Source organism: Macrobrachium rosenbergii, chromosome 21 (assembly GCF_040412425.1).
Source record: "Macrobrachium rosenbergii isolate ZJJX-2024 chromosome 21, ASM4041242v1, whole genome shotgun sequence".
NCBI classification, from domain to species: Eukaryota; Metazoa; Arthropoda; class Malacostraca; order Decapoda; family Palaemonidae; genus Macrobrachium; species Macrobrachium rosenbergii.
In genome coordinates, this window is record NC_089761.1 from 19,038,144 (window position 1) to 19,058,143 (window position 20,000).

The following is a 20,000-nucleotide window of genomic DNA, read 5'->3' on the forward strand; positions in this document are numbered from 1 at the left end:
GTTTTTTCGTTTACTTTTTAATGATATTAAGTCTTCTCTATTTATGATGATTACAGTATTGAGTAAGACTGTCTTCTAAAACTCTTCACTTGTTTGTGTATGCAGATATACACAATTGGGACTGCGGCTTGAACATTATTTGTTCATGTACTCTCTCTCTATCTCTCTATATTATCTCTCTCTCTCTCTCTATCTATATATATATATATATATATATATATATATATATATATATATATTTATATATATATATATATATATATATATATATATATATATATATATATATATATATATATATATATATATTATTTAAAATTCAGTTTTAATCACTTTCTTTGCATTGACAGATTTATACTTATGTATGAGATTGTCTTATAAATGTTTAAGGAGTAGCTTTATGTTACAAAAGGGAAGGAAAACTGGGAAGAATTAATTTTTTCTTATTATAATTTTATCTTAATCATAGGCCTTGAGTAGATTTTATACTTAATAATAGTTGTCAGAGAAAGAATACTGATCAAGAGTCTTCCATTTAGATCGAAGTTTTCATTAAGTTCTTATTGATTGGCAAATAACAATATTAACAGTCATAAAGGTGGACAGTTAAGAAGCAGAGAATTTTGTAATCAGCCACAATGGAGAAAATGTTTTGTTTGTTCATTGTGGCTTCCAGAGAGAAGTATTGTGTTGACATAAAGCCCCTTTTAATGTAAATGAAGAGAAGGTTTGGGAGAGATATATTTATATTCGATTTCCTTTAGCATATTGCTTCCACCCTTCATGCTCATTGTCATGCATGTCCGGGATCGTGTGATATCGCCTTGACGAACTCGCAAAACTTCGGTTTTGTCATCGATACCGAAAATAATAACCACTTTGCCAAATTGTCAGGATTGCCGTATACCTTAGTTTAACTTCAGACCACTGAGCTGATTAACAGCCTCCTAAGGCTGGCCTGAAGGATTAGACTTATTTTACGTGGCTAAGAACCAATTGGTTACCTAGCAACGGGACCTACAGCTTATTGTGAATCCGAACCACGTTATAGGAGAAATGAATTTCTATCACCAGAAGTATTCTCTAATTCTTCATTGGCTGGCCGGAGACTCGAACTGGGGCCTAGCAGAGTGCTAGCTGACAACTCTACCGACTCATCCAACGAGGAACTCAAACATGGCAAAATAGGTGTTCATGAGACTCCTTCCTAGAAAGAACCTTCTTATTCTTATACTTATAGCGTATAAGAACGAGATCATTGTGGCTCGAACGGCTTTTATTGGACTCTTGGGGGTTAGGTTAAAATTAGGTGTATGTAAGGACAGGGGAGCGGGGTTTACGTAGGGGAAAGGGCGGAGTCACTGGAACAGCCCCCCAAAACCAAGACGTCTACCATCAACAACGTAACGGGAATTTGAAAGCGACCTCGGAACATATTCATTTATATTTGCTTCCCTGTCCTTCCTTCCCCTGGGTAACCATCGTCGGCCTTTATCAAAAAGGGGTAAAAGGAACAGGGCGAAAGGGGCATCGTCCTCATATCTGGGCACTTTCACTGGGCATAGAGGGTAGTAAGAGCGGTGCTTATGATGGGCTATGGTGGCAATATAAGCGGTTGAATATAGGAAGCGAGGGAAAGTATATGAGCCCGTTAATGAATAATAAGATTCGAGTTACAGGCAACCTCTCCAAAATTTTCCTGTTGGTAATTACAAACGATAATGAATTAAGATATTTTATTTTTCAAGGAAATCATATATTTATAATTATATATATAAATATATTATATATATACATCCATACTTATATATATAGTTATCTTTATCATCGTCAACGATATTATTATTAGTACTAGTAGTAGGGGTACATCGAGAATGACTGGCAACAGCCGGAATCATTTCTATTAGGGATGTAATTTAATTATATTACATTACTTTGGTAATATCCTAAACTTTCAAAATCATTAGTTTACATGTGTTACAGAAACGACAGGAAGTAAATGTCAGAGTTCCGATCCAGTGTACATAAAATGTCGGATGCAAGGGAAATGTTAATGGAGTAAGTAATAGACCTAGAACCGTTAATATTACGCGACTTCCGAGTGGTGTTTGAACGACAAACGTCTACCAACAAAGAAATTATCATCACTTAAACAAAAATAAACACAAACTAATAAAGCGAAGTTGTGAATAATTCTGAGTTTCTGTTTAGCTGAGTTATTGGCATTCATACCATCCCGTGTAAGGTAAGAAATATGAAGCTGAAAATGCGAAAAAGTTCCATGGACGCCAAAAGTTTAAAGGTCCTTCAAAGAACAAATAACCATGAATTAATATTGCATTATGACAGGTGTGATTTAAAGCTGAGATGTAAGAATATTTTAGGCGCCTGTTTCTCTTGCTGAAACTGCAAAGCTAATCAGTATCTGTTCTTGTGCTTTGCGTTGGTTAATGGAGGCTATTGTTTGTATATGTAACTAATAAACTTAGATTTGAGATCTCGGTGTTATAATAATAATAATAATAATAATAATAATAATAATAATAATAATAATAATAATAATAATAATAATAAACAGTTCGTAGCTACTTACAGCAAACTCTAATAAAATCAAAACATCCTTATGTAGGTATTTATTAAACGCCATCTGAATGCTTCATAAATAGATGTATCCAGTGCGGGGTTGTTGCTGGTGAAAATTGCTTGATTATGAGTAACCTGGCGTCACAACTACCAGTGCGACTGACACCTATGCTAGAGGCGAGAGAGAGAGAGAGAGAGAGAGAAATAGAGAGAGAGGAGAGAGAGAGAAATCTTGTCTCTGACCCACCTTGTACCTTATGATTGAAAGAAACTATATATATATAAATATATAATTATATATATTATATATATATACTTAGAAATTATATAGAAAATTATATATATATATATATATATATATATATATATATATATATATATATATATATATATATATAATTTTTTATTGTAGCCACTTATGGAAAACTCTTGAAATTGTAACTTCATGCAACACAGAGTTGGAGTTCAACTTGTTTAAGACTCATTTTTTTTTCATAAGTTTTATTCCTGTTCCTCTCAAATTGTGGAATGACCTTCAAATCCCGTAGTTGTATCGCTGGAACTCCAGACGTTCAAACTTGGTGCAAATACTGTCTTGCTAAGCAGTCTAGCATGAGTCTTATTTCATAGCGTGTTTGTCGTTTGTCTCATCAGTCACACTTCGTTATTTATGTTATTCGTTTTTCTTTGTTATTTCTTTTCTTAAAGTTAATTTTTAATTTCTCAATTTCCCTCTTTGTACTTAGCTGCTTTCCCTGTTGGTGCCTTTGAGTTTGTAGCATTCTGCTTTTAGAACTAGGGTTGCACCTTGGCTTGTAATGTTAACAGTGGTAATAACATTAATGTAACGTACTGTCATTTATGAAGGAAAACATCCCGAAACACTAATCCGTCTTTTCACTTGAAATAACCTTTTTACTACTTCTACGTACCTTAGTTCTTCTACGCTACATATACTCCTTAAACAATTAATTTCAATAACTTTAATCGATTACATGCACACGATAGTGTATAGTATAGTATATATATATATATATATATATATATATATATATATATATATATATATAATATATATATATATATATATATATATATATATATATATATATATATATATATATATATATTACAGCATATATATGTGTGTGTATGTAAAATAAAAAGTAATACTTTGTTCTTCTAAACTGTTTGTATGTTCGTATACTATCCTGCTAGCATGTATATCACGAAATTCTACCACTGTGTATCAGTCGTGTGAAGATGGGCTTAGTTAGCAATAAAGCCGACACCGGTTTGGATCTACAGCCGTGTTTCATTTCTTCCTGTGGTGTTTAATATATAAAATCATGTGTGATTGTGCATATATATATGTATATGTATATATATATATATATATATAAATATATATATATGTATGTATGTGTGTATATATATATATGTATATATATATATATATATATATATATATATATATATATATATATATATATATATATATATATATGGTTTGAAGATACTGCTAGATTGCCAAGATCTGTGTTTACTAATTATGGAAAAATATTTCTCTCCCACAGGTTGTAAGACAGAGTTGTAATTCAGAAGCCTAACCGATGGGTTGTCCTCTGGCGAAGACGGCAAACTTAGCCAGGTGAGTAATTTATACTTATTCATATGGTTCAATTAACCTCATCCTGAACACCTGAGCATTCTTTTAATGTTACAAGTATCACGTTAGCCATCCTTTCCTTAAGTTTTATGATCGGCCTGATCAGTATACATAAGGTCCTGCAAATATGCTCTGAGTATATTTGAAGGAACTTTAGTATACTTATAGTTGTTGCTGTTAATGAAATACCTGTATGGTTTGGTTTTTGTGTATCTGTGATTTTCGTGATATGTTGAGTTTTATCAACTGGTTGGTTACTTTTAGGTTGATATGGTCTTGTAACAACATGAACCATAGCTTTAAGGGTGCCCATTAGCGCGTGCTGTGTTGTTAAATGGTCTAAAAGGTCCTGTAATAATGGTAAAACTACTTAATAGCGAGTATAATATGTACGCCTCACAGTGACTGCAGAAGACATGGATCATTAGTCACACGAAAAATAAAATCTACGTAAGGTTAAATTACACAGAAACAAAAGAAAAACAAATAAAAAAATACATGGATGCACAATGCTTCCAAACTGATTACTATTCGTTTCGGGGACTACAAGTCATCGTTTTTCTCAAATATCTTTCAGACTGATCATTTGATCGAAATGGTACTTTGACACAGTGTTCAGGACACCTTCCGCAAATTTTTGGTAATATAGCGCATTGTCCAATGATAGTAGTTAAGGCATTTACTCTTGACTTTTAATGGAAAAGTCGATGAGTCAGCGGGACTATTCTGCGCAATCGAACGTCCACTATCCCCCATAGACAGGAAAGAGGGGCGGGGTTGGGGAGCTGCAAGGGGGTTTGAGGAGGGATGAACAGGGAAGGGAGGGAGGGGATGCAAGGGGAGGGAGGGACGGGATGGGGATAGCGACGTTCAGCCTATAGCCTGTAGATGCTTGGCAAATACCATGTGTTGCTGCAATGCTTTGTAACTAAACCATGTAACAAACGTACTATATTACCAAAAATTAGCGGGAGGCGTCTTGTACAGTGTCAAAGCACCATTTTGATCAAATAATTAGGTTGAAAGATATTTAAGAAAAATGATGACTCGTGGTCTGTGAAATGGATAGTAGTAGAATGCAAATGATGTTTTAAACCAATAAAACTCATTTTATTGACCCCATCGAGACGAAGTAATGTCCGATTTCCTCTCGAGAAGCAAAGGGGCAGATGATGGGGAAAAGCTCCCGGTCGGCGTTCTTCAAAGGCGTAGATTATCGTCCTCATAAAAGCATCCTATCACTGCCATTCAGTTGTCCATTTACGACTCATTACTCTGCTTTTGATTTTGTGGAATGGACTTTTGATTACCGATGATCAGAGTCGCAGTTCCTTCCCACGGATGATATCTGTAAGACTAAGATAGAAAAGAGGGGGAGTTAAATTTTGAGTTGTAAATGGAAAGAGAGGATGACTGAGACTTATCTGTAGCCTCATCGTGATTACAGTTAGATGATCCAAGGTTACAAGTTCGTAGTTTGCCATGAAGGCGTGGACAGCATAGCCGTTGATCCAGACGTTATCCTTAACAAGTATCCGTGACTGGATCTAAGTATTTTAATAACAACAAAATTCGTCAGTGGCCAATCACAAAACAGAAACCTGAGGCATGAACAGAAGGCTTGTCACAAGATAGGAAACGTATAATGGCAACTTCATGGTGTGTTTCCGAGGAAAGAGGTCCCGGCTTCCTTCCCACAGTAAACCGAAGAAGAAGAAGAAGAAGAAAGTACACTACACGGCAGCGTCTCGATCGATCTGATAAGCTGCGACGGTCGGAGCCTTGGTTTTAGCGGGGCACTAACAATCGATTAGGATGATTCGTTTTGAGAGAGAGGCGCCCCGATGGGATAGTATATTGACGGCTGTTCGCTTTCGAGGGATGGGAGGAGGAGGAAAGGAAAGGAAAGGGAAAGGAAGTAGCATGGGGTATCGTTTATCACAGGAAACAGGGCGTTAAAAGATAGGATTTAGGACTGGGTTTGTGTTTAACTGCCGTTTATAAAGATTTTCCGAGACTGGTCGGTGTTCCACACGGGCATACTCTAAGGCCCGAACTCGCTGGGATATATTCAGGTTTGACTTGAATGATGATTGTCATCACGTCTTTGGTAAGGAAATATGTCGTTACATCTTCAAGTTATCCAACTGTAGTGCTAAGAGAAGTACCTTGGATGGTTGTCATAGTTTCCTCAGCTAGATTTTCTTTTTTGTTTTTTAAATATTTTTATTTTTATTTTTTTGTTTTTTATATTTTTTTTATATTTTCATATCTATATTTTAAAACTTGATTGGAGATGTCACAACATACAGTATATAGCGGTAGCCATATTATTGAAAAAGAGATAATCTCTTCTCGTCTTCTATAGCTTGTGCAGGACTTGAAGTATTTGCTTGTAATTATTTGTGAGGAAAGTAGCCGCGAATGATAAATTTTTATTTTATTCGTATCAATTTTTAAACAAAGAAGAATAACAAAGACAATGTACTTCAGAGTATGCCAATGAAAAGAAATGGAGCATGCTGTCTCTGTCAAACCCTTTATATGCCTCTTCGTCAACATATAAAAACAAAAGGTGTACTGTACATGTTACATTTGTCTATGATTGTTGTTTACGGTGAGTCACACTGTCCTTTTGTTTTTCTGTCATTAATGGACCGCCTGTAATTAGTGGCGAGAGAGACTGGACAAGTGTAAGTCTGACGCGATCCGGGTAAGCGTTCATTGGGACTCATATTGGTTGTACTCAACCTCTTCTGTCTACCGTCTCATTGCTCTCTTTTGTTTTTTTATTATTCTCTCTCTCTCTCTCTACTTTTTTGGCGGCTTAAACTCTTTCTCCATATACAGATTTTTAAAAACTAAAATGTTTAATATATATATACAGTATATATATATACATATATATATATATATATATATATATATATATATATATATATATATATATATATATATTTATATATATACATATATACAGTATATATATAAATTTATATATATATACTCACATACATATGAATGTTTGTGCATGTGTATGTGCGTGTGTTAACGGACGTTAGAAGTAGGTGCAAAGTTACGCTCACTTATGAGATATACTGTATAAGAAAAGTAGTCGTTAGTGTAGCGTAAGGTGGCTGGCTGATCATTGCAGATTAAGTCTTATGTTAATCAGTAATGGTAGTGAAGTGAAGCTGTATAAACTGGAGAAGAAAGATTGAAAGTTTTTGTTAAAAGAAGTTGAAAGTGGATGCTTGTAAAAATAAGGCATTGATGGCGAATGGCAACCAGGAAGATGTAGAAAGTTGAAGTTAGTTTTTAGGGTGGAAGAATGGAGTGGTAGGTTGGCACTGGAATTTCTGAATGAAAGAATTGAAGATGTAGAAGTGAAGCAGAAATTTTACGGCAGCAGAAATTAGAAAATATAAAAGGATTTTTAACTCTGTGTGATGGAAGTGTAAAATATGAATGCAGATTGTAAATTTAAGAAAAACTGTGGATTATGCTCAGATGAATTATTTGATAGTGTATATTTAGTAAAAAAAATATTAATTCATGAGAAACTGGAGATACAACGAAGTCGAAATAAACTATCGTAAGTGGCAACATAGAATAGTGTGTTGAGGTGGTTTGTCGAGAATAGAGGACAATAGGTCAGTGAAAAAAAGTTCAGACTTACTGGGAGGAAGGAGGCAAGGAAGGCATTGAAAATCCAGGTTAAACGGAGTTATGGAAGTATTTGAGTGTTAGCCCTTAATATACAGGAGCAGGATCCTTTATGTAAGATAGAGGCGAGAGGCTCAGTGTATGTATGGGTGGTTGACGTCTTGTAGCAATATGGAACAGCAAGTGTTAAGAAGGTTCATCCTTGAATCGGTTGTTATTTCTATATGTTTCTATATTTTCTTTCTTGAAACAGCCTTTCATTTGACACACACTATATATATATATATGTATATATATATTTATATATATGTATATATTATATATATATATATATATATATATATATATATATATATATATATATATATATATATATATATATATATATATATATATATATATATATATATATATATATATATATATATATATATATAAATAAATGAAAAGCTGTTTCACGAAACAAGACAACAAGAGAAAGAAATGAAATCCTGTCTGAACATGGTTGCTAAGAAACAATTTTTTCCTCTCTTTTCTTTTCTTTTGTCATGGAGGTGGCCTGCTAAGGTTTGTGTGTAAAAACGATTATTATGACAAGAATACCGCGCTGTCTGGGGAAGGGTCATAAAACGGTAGGCCGAGAGAGATAGTGGGTCAGCCTGAATCTCTCTCTCTCAGCTGTCCATTTTAAGTATATTTTGTGTGAATTCTCCCCCTCCCTTCTCTCTCAGTAGTCCATCTTAAGTATATTTTTTGTGTGCGAAATCTCTCTCTCTCTCTCTCTCTCTCTCTCTCTCTCTCTCTCTCTCTCTCTCATTTTTTCTTTTCACCAAATTAAATTTTTGAATCCGTTCTCAACATTTTTCGCAATTTATATCTTCCTTTTCCTTTTATTTTGTTTTTGGTTTATCGATCCTCTTATTGAAATTCATTTGGAGCAGTATTTCCTATCATAAATTTTAGCAGAGATGAGTAGAACAAGGCCATCTAGGCTACTAAAAATTTTGGTCCATTTTTGCAATTTTTTCCCCAGCAAATACTCGATTCTCTCTTCTGGCTATTTTGAATGACGTATTCAATTTTCTTTTGCATTTTTTAATTGCTGAAATCTCTAGGTTTACACTCATGGACTTTTAGCATCCCGTAGTCTCTGAGCGTGACGTAATTTTCTTTTTGAATATTTGTGGTCTGACGTAAGAATTTTTAAACTGAGTTTTCAAAGGATGTAAGGATTTTTATATAGTATAGTCCCGCAAAGTCTCAAAGTCTGATGTTATACCTGTTATTGTAACTAAAATTTGGTATATTTGTTTTAGGTAATCCCAAGTCGGATGTCATTTTTTGCTAGTCTTCTAATCTGCCTGAAGTCTTCTAAGTCAGATGTTAAACTTCTCTGTTTGATACTGTTATGAAGTTTCGTAGACTCTTAACTTATATTGTCTCAGAATTTAGTTTGTATTAAGGCTTTTCTGACTAAAATTTCTGTGTATAAAATCAGAATTGTTTCTGCAAAGGCCCTTATTACATGTAATACCAAATTTTCGCTTTTGGCAACTCATTCCAAAGCAGATGTCAAGTCTTGATAAAAGGTTCTGTGCATCCCTTCAAGTCAACCAGCAACATTGCATATTTCAAGGTTTTTCCTTTTACGGAACTTTTTTTGCTTCTGATTGCTTATATTTGAAAGCAAAATTTCTGTCCAGTTTTGCCAACATTATTTATATGTTGTGCTAAATTCCTGATTCACATTCCGGCTGTGGGTTCGTCTTCATTTTTCATTACAACAATTTGGATAACGCCCTATTTTCCAATATATTACTTTTCATGCCCGGTAATTTTCCTTCTTCAATTTTCAGAAGAAATATGCATTGCATTACGCTGGAATATTTTTATTCCATTAATATTATTTGTAATAAATGCTTCTCCCCCACTGGTGGTAAAATGTCACCCCTGCGCATGCCTTAAAACACTTAATAATAATTAAATTCTGGCAGAATTACTTTCATACATTTGTGGTACTGTTCAGTCTTGACGTGTTTGTCAAAAAGTGATTCCTCTGAGTTACAGCAAAGTGACATCCCTATTCGGATTCCAAAATGAAATTGATCTTGAGGAAATTTCAGTCTTCATACCTTTTTTGGTTTGAAACTCCTGAGTTATAAATATATATCAAAATACTTTTGAGCATCCCTGCATGGTGTACCAAGTGGTTTTTTTTGTGTTGTAGAAGTTATCTTTGTTGTGAGACTTGTTATCTAAGTTTTTTTTTTTTTTTTACCAAGAGAGGTCATTTTTAGGTTTTACCACTAGGAGCATAGTTTCCGCTTTGCGGAATGTTTACTACCATGAGAGACCATGGGTTGCACGATCTGGAACGTGATTTCTAACATGTAGAGTATGTTTCAGCCTACCGTGAGCGAATATGGTTGGGTTTTACCATGTAGAGCATGTTTTTTTACTATTATTATTGTGATGGTGTTTTCTGCTAAGAGAGAGCGTGTTTTCTATCATGTTGAGCATGTCTTTTACAACAAGAGAATGCGATGATAGTTCATTGCCATATCGTGATCTTTCATCAAAGGATTTATTCTAAGGAAAAACATTTTATGAGGTGGATTTTTCCTGCCAAGTACAGATTACTTCCAGTCGTGAGTTGCCTTATATCCTGTCATGAATTGCTTCACTTATACCTTTGTATAAGGGAAAGCAATTCATACTTGTAAGACTTTGGGTCTGTTCTCCTTGAAAAATGCATCATATTGTTGTATTTCGTTTTTAATTGGAAGAGAACTTACCTTCAACAACAATTGACGCAGTGCTTCCTCTTTCTTTATCAAGCAAGAATATTTCAACATCCCAAGCGTTTACTGACGCAAATAAATGAATTAGTAGTGTCAATGAATGCCCGAAAAATATGCGTGATCAGAAATGGACTGACTTGAAATTTATTCATTTTTTTCAATGATTTCATTTGTTGATTAAGTTAGACACATATTTAAGACCAAGTACCTTTCTTTAAGCAAGACATATATTTGAGATCAGCGATTTTAATTATTCCTTTAAAGAACTATTTTTTAAAATTTACTGTTGAGAAAAATACTTTTATATTTTCATCTTGGAAATTTACATCACCTTCCTTACGAATGTCTTCTAATAAGAGTGCTATGTGGTAAATAACGAGGACATTTGCAATATGGCCATCTTGTTAGACAGCACGAAGGTCACGGGAGTAACTTAAAAAAAAAAAAAATTATTGACAACATAGAAAGACAGATCTGAAAACAGTTAACTAAGATAAAAAGATGGTAGTGTCACTTCAAATATATAATTATCTGAATCAGTAAAATTAGATAAGTCAAACCATCAAGATATATGGAGAATACTAGTTATTGAAATGGATTTAAAGAAATATTTATAAAAAAAAATTCTAGAAAAACAACTAAGAGTAAGATTTAATTCCCAGAAAGCATATATGATACTAAGTTTTTTTTCTTTTCAAGATTTGCAGACACCAATAATATCATCATGGTCTTCGGTTCTTGACAAAAGGGAAGAGGCATAAAAAAAAAGGATGAACAGAAAGGTTGAAAGAAAATAAAAGGACCATAAATATATAAGTAGGTAAAAACGTCGGCTGCCGGAAAAGAGAGAAAGGAGTGGAAGGAGAGGAAAAGAAAGTAGGACGGAAGGGGTGAGTGAGAAGGAGGGTGGGTGGATGGGTGGTAGAGGTAGTGAGAAGGAGGTTGAGAAGGAAAGGAAAGGAAAGAATCATTGGAAGATGTAAAGGGAAGTCCAAGGCTTCAGTGAGGAGCGAGATATGTCAGATGGAAGATGTGTTAATGGAATGAAAATCAAAAGGATGCGTTAAAATTTAGGAGGAAGATGAAGATGTAAGTATATGGAAGACGAAGATGGATGTGGATGGAAGATGAAGAAGATGGGTGTAGATGGAAGATGAAGATGTAAGTAGATGGAAAACGAAGATGTAAGTAGATGGATAATGAAGATGTAAGTAGATGGAAGATGATCTAAGTAGATGGGAGATGAAGATGTCAGTAGATGGAAGATGAAGATGTTAGTAGATAGAAGATGAAGATGTAAGTAGATGTAGGCAAGGCATTGGAAAGGAAGAAATTTGAAAGGAGGAGGGATTGAGGTCTGATTCATAGAGGAGGGTGGGGGTTGGAGGTGTTGGGCGCTCTCTACTTTACCCTCTCTCAAATTCCCCCCATTTCGCCTCCCCCTCCCCCCTCAGAGAGAGAGAGAGAGAGAGAGAGAAAACCTGTAAGGACATAACGAGCGATAAGTAATTTATTGTTTTACTGTTGTCGGGGAAGGTCAACACACCGTGTTATAAAAGACCCTTTTTTTATTTCTTCTAAAAATATCAATGGTCAAGGATCAGGCCGCCTGAACAGGCACCTACCGCGACCAAACATGACCAAAAATAGAAAGATTTTTTTTTTTTTCTTAATCTTTATGGATGGCATTTAAATCTCCATAGGAGTTTAGAGAGACTTTTAAGTCAACGTTGTGTGTGTGTGTGTGTGTGTGTTGGGCGGGGGGAGTAGAACTTCCTCGAAAATCGGAGTGTGTTAAGAAGGTTAGTTTCTGTCTAGTTATGAATTTTTAATGATCGTGAATTTTTTAATGAAATTTTGTAAATTTACCGTAACCATTTAATGAAGATGGCTACAAAGAATAAGTTAAGAAATCCAGCTTTCTTTTTGAAGTGCAACGTACTTTCTAAGGACGAATATGTATTCAGATAGAGCCACAACATTTAAGAGAATGTATCAGAAAATTTAAAAAACTGCATAAATCATCCTAAAATACAAGCTAATTAATCTCATTAACTTATAACAGTTACAATAAACAAGTAAAAGCCACAGCACAGCAAATAAGGTTTATTGCCTTTAGTCTTGCAAGGGTGAATGTTTCTCTTCAGAATGCAAAATATTATGTTACCTTTAAACCTTCCTGAATGTGTCTTTTATGATTTGGCTTGTATATGCAAACTTGCTCATCAGAATCAAACGACCTGCTGTCGAATTTAAAAGTAAATATCTGAGGAAGATACTTTTCTATTGAAATGCGAAATGTTTGACAGGGATTGAAGATGAATGCCACTTCAGGTATGAAAGGTATGAGTTTGCGTCATGGATCTGAAGTGGTCATCCCCGTAGGGGGTTAGTGCCGTCAGTGCACCTCACGCGATGCACTGCAGGCATTAGTAAAGGTTCTTTGCTGCGTCCCTTCCGTCCCTAGCTGCAACCCCTTTCGTCCCTTTTACTGTACTTCCATTCATATTATAGTCTTCCATCTTGCTATCCACCTTCTCCTAACGATCGTTTCATAGTGCAAACCTTTCAAACCTAACTACTCTCAATTTCCTTTCCAGCGCTGAATGACCTCATAGGTCCCAGTGCTTGACCTTTGGCCAAAACTCTATATTCCATTCCATTCCTTAATGATATAAGATAAAAAAATAATGACTGAGAAGTCGAAACAATTTACCAGAAAAACAAAACATTTTTAGATAAATATCCAATAGGTACAAGTTTAATAAGCATTGTGTAGGAAATAATTGTAGCGAATGTTCTTGGGAAGTAAAAAAAAAAAAAAACCATATTTCAGATTATCAGCGATGAGTCTGATGCCATCAGTATTGGCTTACAACGAGGCTTGCGTTTGTTATGCATAACAAATGCAGCGTTTTGGCATTCAAAATATAGACACATCTAACAGAGTTCAGTGAATTTAAGGGTTAATAAAAAAATTAAGATAGATTTTCCTGTTTTAATTTTGCAATTGTGTATTTGAAACACACACACATATATATATATATATATATATATATATATATATATATATATATATATATATATATATATATATATATATATATATATATATATATATGGTGAGAGTGAGTGAGAGAGAGAGAGAGAGAGAGAGAGAGAGAGAGAGAGAGAGAGAGAGAGAGAGATTGAACAGTCAAGCATACCTAGAAAGCACTTTAAAGGGACGCTCACCACACTTCCTTTATCGTTGCATTTGCTCTCTTTCTCTTCGGGCATCCTACTCGCATTCCGATCTCGTGTAAGGACCTCTCAGCAGGCCCTTCGTCGGCGCATTTGAAGTTCTCCTTGAGGTCCTTCCCGCGCCTGTGGTCGGATGGTGAGGAATCCTCCGCCAGGTGTTTACCCACCCCATTCTTTCCTTCACGCCCTAAGTGTCCTCCCATCTTCTCCTCCTTCTCCTTCTCCTTCTTGTTCTTCTTCCTCAAAACATATGGTCCAGTCCGGGTTATTATGATAAGGAGAGTCGCTTCTGATAAGGAGGGAGGAGTGTGGGATACCTCTGATAGAGTTTTCGTGTGCGCTAAGGACCGCAATCCATTGCGACTGAGTGCCACGCAGAAATTGTGAGTGCCACACCGATTGGTGGAAAATACCTTCTCAATTTCCACTTGAGATGTTTTCCTGCTTTCATTTTGGTTTAATAACCGACTATATTTTTAATACTTTGTTCTTGCTGTTACTAGGTTCTTTCATCTACTTACTGATGAATTTATGTAAATGCATGGTAAACAGCTTAGTAAATCGTTTTTATTCATTTATTAAGTCACTTTCACCTTAGTTGACCTGAGTTTGAGTGTCCAATTAGAAATACAGAGCCATTGCCAGTTTTTACTGAGATTCACATAAAATTTGATCCCAGTTTAACAGCAGGAAAGAGGTAATGAAATTCCTCTGCTTATAACGCCATATTTCATCTCCTAAGTAGGTCTCGAGGAAAATAACCCTTTGATGTATCTGGTACTTATAGTAGGAATTCCTTCGTTTATGTTTCTGCTGTTATATCTTTTCCAAGATGGGTTATATCAATGAAAGGGCTCTAGGGTACAGGCGGTTGGGATTTTACATTTAGAAAGTAGCAAAACACGGTTAGTCTGTCTAGTTGCGGGAGGTTATATTGATAATAATAACAGTAATAATAATAATAAAAACGATTGTGTTGGCATTATAGTAATTAGGTTGCAGACGTTGTACAACCATCGTTTTATTATTTTGCTTTATTATTTTTCTTGCGTTTCCAAATAAAGAGGTAAAATATTGGATCATTCTTCATGTCTAATGTCTTGACGAGTTTGATACCGATAAAATAAACGCCATTCGGAACTACATCAGGAATAGACAATATTGACTGATATTATTACTACAAGTTGCCTGCACACGGCCCTTTCTGCTTCCAAACAACAAACAGTTATCGGTTACTTTATGAAGCGAAAAGGGAAACCTGTCTTCTTGGAAATATCTAAAGATCCTCAAGGCTTTAGGCAGATTGCAAAGGATAAATGCCTAATCACAGGTTTGAACGGCCGCAAGTGACACAGCACCTGTCAGTAAGTGAGAGCCTGAGGGTATCCTATGTAAAGCACTTTAGACACATTAAGAGCACGTTATAAGGAGTCTATACTGCCTGAAGATGGATGGTGACAAAACCTACTTTTTGGGATTTTGAACCACCAGCCCAGCTTTATCCGCCCAGTCACAGAAGGAATAAAAGGAAGGGAACCAGCTTTATAACTACACATACTTGGAATCATATATAGTGGGCACTTATATTTTCTGTGTTGAGTGGATAAAACATTGACTTTGTGTTTCACTAGTCGACGGTCCAAATTCCTAAGGAGGGGGTTATTTTTAATGATACAACAAAAGGTGATTAACTGAAAATGTTACTGCATGCCTGCTTCCTAAAAACTGAATTGAACTTACTAAGATATATACAGTACGTCGTATTTCATTGAAAAAACCATTACCAGAAGTTTCGAGGCTTTTTTAAAGTAAAGCCCCATGTTAAGCCAGTAATGAGCATTTAGCATCGACGTATTTTAATCCCAAGAATTTATTCGCTGAAAAACAGTAGATATCATAATTGTCATCCAATACTTAGCCCCAAGTGGCCTCTTGTTCCCATTTACAGAAGTAATTCGTTCGAAACATTTGGATGACTCTATCTTTATCTTGTGAGATGAGGTTGATGAATTTGGGAGAACAAATTCAACTGTACTACTGAAGGCTACTTTGTCATTTTATATCTTCATGAAGGATATATTAGTTACACTTCGTCTTGTGAAGTTCGTTGAATGTAACGTGTACTGAAGGAGAAAAATAGCTTGAGATGAACTTATTTATGGTGAGAGTGGAAGGAACGCTTTAGATTTTATAATACTACTACTATCACTACTGCTGCTTTTATTGACGATAATGATAATAAAATATACGAGCTGAATTAAATGAAAGTAAATTTTTATGTAGTTCTGCAGCCAAGATTTCTTTTTACTTTTTAAATTATAAAAAAATTTTTACATTTTGTATCAGATTCATAGTACTATGCTCTCTCTCTCTCTCTCTCTCTCTCTCTCTCTCTCTCTCTCTCTCTCTCTCTCTCTTCACACGCACACACGGGAGCTTTTTAGAACCACGGAACGAATGAATGAGCTCCTTGACTATAGGGAACAGCTCCTTTCAGGAAAAAAAAAAAAGGAGTTATGTCGGTGTCGGGCAATTACGATAAGGCGGAGTGTGTGTACTGATAGAACAGAATTATCAACTTTAGAGACAATTTGGAAGCTGTCAGGCTACAGAAGTGCCCCAGATAGACAGTAAATACGAAGCTGTTAAGATTCTTTTGAACTTCCTTTGCTGGCTCGTTGGGGAGCGAAGGATTTCAAGAATTTATCGAGTCCCTTGAAGTCAGTAGGATCTCTCTCTCTCTCTCTCTCTCTCTCTCTCTCTCTCTCTCTCTCTCTCTCTCTCTGTTTCGGCGTCATCCTTTGTAGCTAATAGCTGTCTGAACATTGTGTTGTTGTATTTATTTGTTAAAGATGATCGAAAATGATGATTATAACAATCACTATTGTTATTATTGTCACCATTAGCTACAATAACACAACCAACGCTCTCGTTGTGTTGTTGATGATGGTAACATTCCTTCTGAGAAGTCATTAAGAACCATTTGCAAAGAACTCCAAAAATTAATGATAAAGTAAAGTAAAGAGTGAAAATTCATTTCATCATGACGTGAAATTTTTATGATGAAAATAAATCCGTAGTATATGTAAATGGTACTGGATTTGTTTTCTTTTTCTTTTTGGTTTATATAAACAAGGAGCCTGATCACTAGAAAATTTTTGTTCAAGTAATCGGTAATTTATGATTTTTTTACGTAATATATAAATTCAAGTTAGTGTTTATCTCTTTTATTTGAAAATAGATAAAAGTAGGATGCTTTTGACAGTTAAAGATCATAGTCAGTACGATGGTTGCAACTGATGGAATGAATTGTAAGCGATTTGTATATTCTTTAAGTTGTCGTTCTTTACAAGGTGCTTTTAACTTTTTTTTTTTTTTACTGTTCTCAGTGTATTATTCGCTGTATTCAGTGAAACACTGAACAGTCATGAAATTTTTTCTTACTTATGTGTGCGAGTAATGAAGATCAAGTAGAAAATATACTTTCAGTAGTATCACTGACAACCGAGGTTTTAATTATTAAAACTCCATATCTTTATATGCCAGTGAATTTTTATGCGAACGTGATGGGTATATAATTGACGACATATCTATACTGCATAAACTTTCGCAGCGGCTACGGATAAGGACCCGTTCATTTAATATGTCTGGTAGAGATACGTACCGTTGGTCGTATCCTTCACAGCTCTACTAATACGAACCCGTATCCCCACAATAAAATCCTGTCAAGGTCGACAGTCCCTATATATTTTGTTGATACTGTTCACGCACAAATATACTGTATAGTGTGTTTAGTGATAACACAGTAATGTCAGTTTTGGACGTTTTGTCGTACGTAAATTTTTTAGATCTCATTAGTCATTTGGGTTTTTTGGAGTCAGTAATTAACCCAGAATACGATTGGTTGTGACATCGTTAATGTCACTTTTAAAAACAGTAAAAAAACAATGGAAATCAGTCAAAAACAGTAACCAAGAATTTTCCTTGCTAAAATATGTTACTTCAGAGCAGCAACCAGACTTATAGCTTGCTGTTTTCCAGTTTTCAAAACATCCACTTATTTAGATCAAATATGAAATTTTTGCATATGTCACGTAACTGGTGTCTTAATAATGGCCATTGTGTTTTTACAGCCGCAGAATTCGTCTTTATACATAGTGCCGATCAGATTTCCCTGTTAAGCAGTTCGATATAATGGTTTATTAATGCTATCTCAAAATACATTAAACCTTATGGCCTTTAGTTGAATGAATTTAGTTTGTTTGTTTCTACCGATATTCTGTATGAAAATAGTTTTACCAGATGCCACCACTACAACCTGTCGATGGAAAAATGTAGTGTTGCTTCTTGCTATTCAGTACGGAACATAATAAAACGTATAAAATATAATAGCTTTCAAGTGAAAGCGGAGTGGATGATAACTTAGTTGTTGAGCCTAAGTACCCTGATTATCCAAGGGGACCTGCTCACGCCGTTCCAGTAGAAGCCTGGAAGAGATAAGGTACCCCTTTCTGGCCAATGTGCCTTCCACCCATCTAAAATGGAGCATTTGTCTTTTATTTTTTGTGTGAATGTCATTTGATATTACCTTTTCTGATAACTGCCTTGCATGTGTTTAAATGATTTTGAATGTTTTTTTATTGCAGTGCTGAAAGTAGGTCCCAGTTTCAAAATTAACCTATAAGGGAGAAATTGAATTTACTTCCAGTAAGGCCAAAATCGATCGAACTCAAGTCTGGAGAGTCTATTAGACCAAAAATTGGGTCAGGTTTATTTGTGAGCTTGGCTTGAGTCTCTCTCTCTCTCTCTCTCTCTCTCTCTCTCTCTCTCTCTCTCTCTCTCTCTCTCTCTCTCTCTCTCTGCATAATGGTTCCATCTCATTTTTCCATCCTCATCTCTCCTCTCTCTCTCTCTCTCTCTCTCTCTCCTCTCTCTCTCTCTCATAATGGTTCATTTTCCATCCTCTCCTCCCTCTCTCTCTCTCTCTCTCTCTCTCTCTCTCAATTTCAAAATTACCTAATTAGGGGCGAAATTGTATCTACTTCCAGAAAGCGTGCTTGGAGAGTCCATTAGTGCCAGAAATTGGGTATCTTTCTTAGCTCTTCTGGACTCTCTCTCTCTCTCTCTCTCTCTCTCTCTCTCTCTCTCTCTCTCTGCGTATTGACGAATTATATCCTTCCCTCTCTCTCTCTCTCTCTCTCTCTCTCTCTCTTTCTCTCTCTCATTGAGGGTGGGTAGAGCTCTCGCTTCTTACGCTGTTGGCCCAGCATTCGACTCTCAGACCGGCCACACGAAGAATTAGAGGAATTTATTTCTGGTGATAGAAATTCATTTTCTCGTCATAATGGTTCAGATTCCACAATAATATATGAGGTCCTGTTGTAGGTAACCAGTTGGTCTTAGCCACGTAAAATAAAAATCTAATCCTTCAGGCCAGCCTAGGAGAGCTGTTAATCAGCTCCAGTGGTCTAGTTATACTAAGATATACGTTTTTTTCTCTCTCGCTCTCATTACAATAGTAGGATGTTATTGATATTTTTTTTTATAATTTTTGTACTATATTCTGGAAGGGAGCTGGATTTCAATTTAATTTTCTAATATGAATATATGACAAAATACTGAATCCAATGGCATCCTCTTTAATTCAATCCCAAGTGCAACCATTGCAGGCTTTGCAAAGCATGTGAATAAGATTTATTCAGCTCATAATTGTGATATCAGTATTCCTCATACTATAACGATATATAGAAAATAATCCTAAAGTTTTCATTTTCGTATTTCGTTGGTGAAATAACTACAGCAAAGTCAATTTTGTATAGCAATGATAGCTAAGGAAACTTAACAAAGTATGCCATGTATTTTGTTCATGTCCGTTTTCTACGAAAGTACATCAGACGCGTTTTCTTTGTTGTTTTCTAGAGGAACTATAATGCATGGAAGACGAACATCTCGCTCTTGTTGCATTTCCTCCAGGGAATAAAAACTTTGCACATTTAATCTTGAAAGAATTAGTAACGTTCCATAAATTATAGCAGTGA

General features: G+C 35.3%; 1 protein-coding gene across 3 annotated transcripts in view; it reads left to right on the forward strand.

Annotated features, from left to right (window-relative positions):
• LOC136849747 (glutamate receptor 1-like) overlaps window positions 1-20,000 on the forward strand; it is a 330,227-nt gene that overhangs the window by 265,535 nt on the left and 44,692 nt on the right. For all 3 annotated transcript variants that reach the window (XM_067123138.1, XM_067123136.1, XM_067123137.1), the window contains exon 3: window positions 4,161-4,234. The gene's annotated coding sequence lies outside the window, so the exon portion shown is untranslated. The remainder of the gene's footprint in view (window positions 1-4,160; window positions 4,235-20,000) is intronic.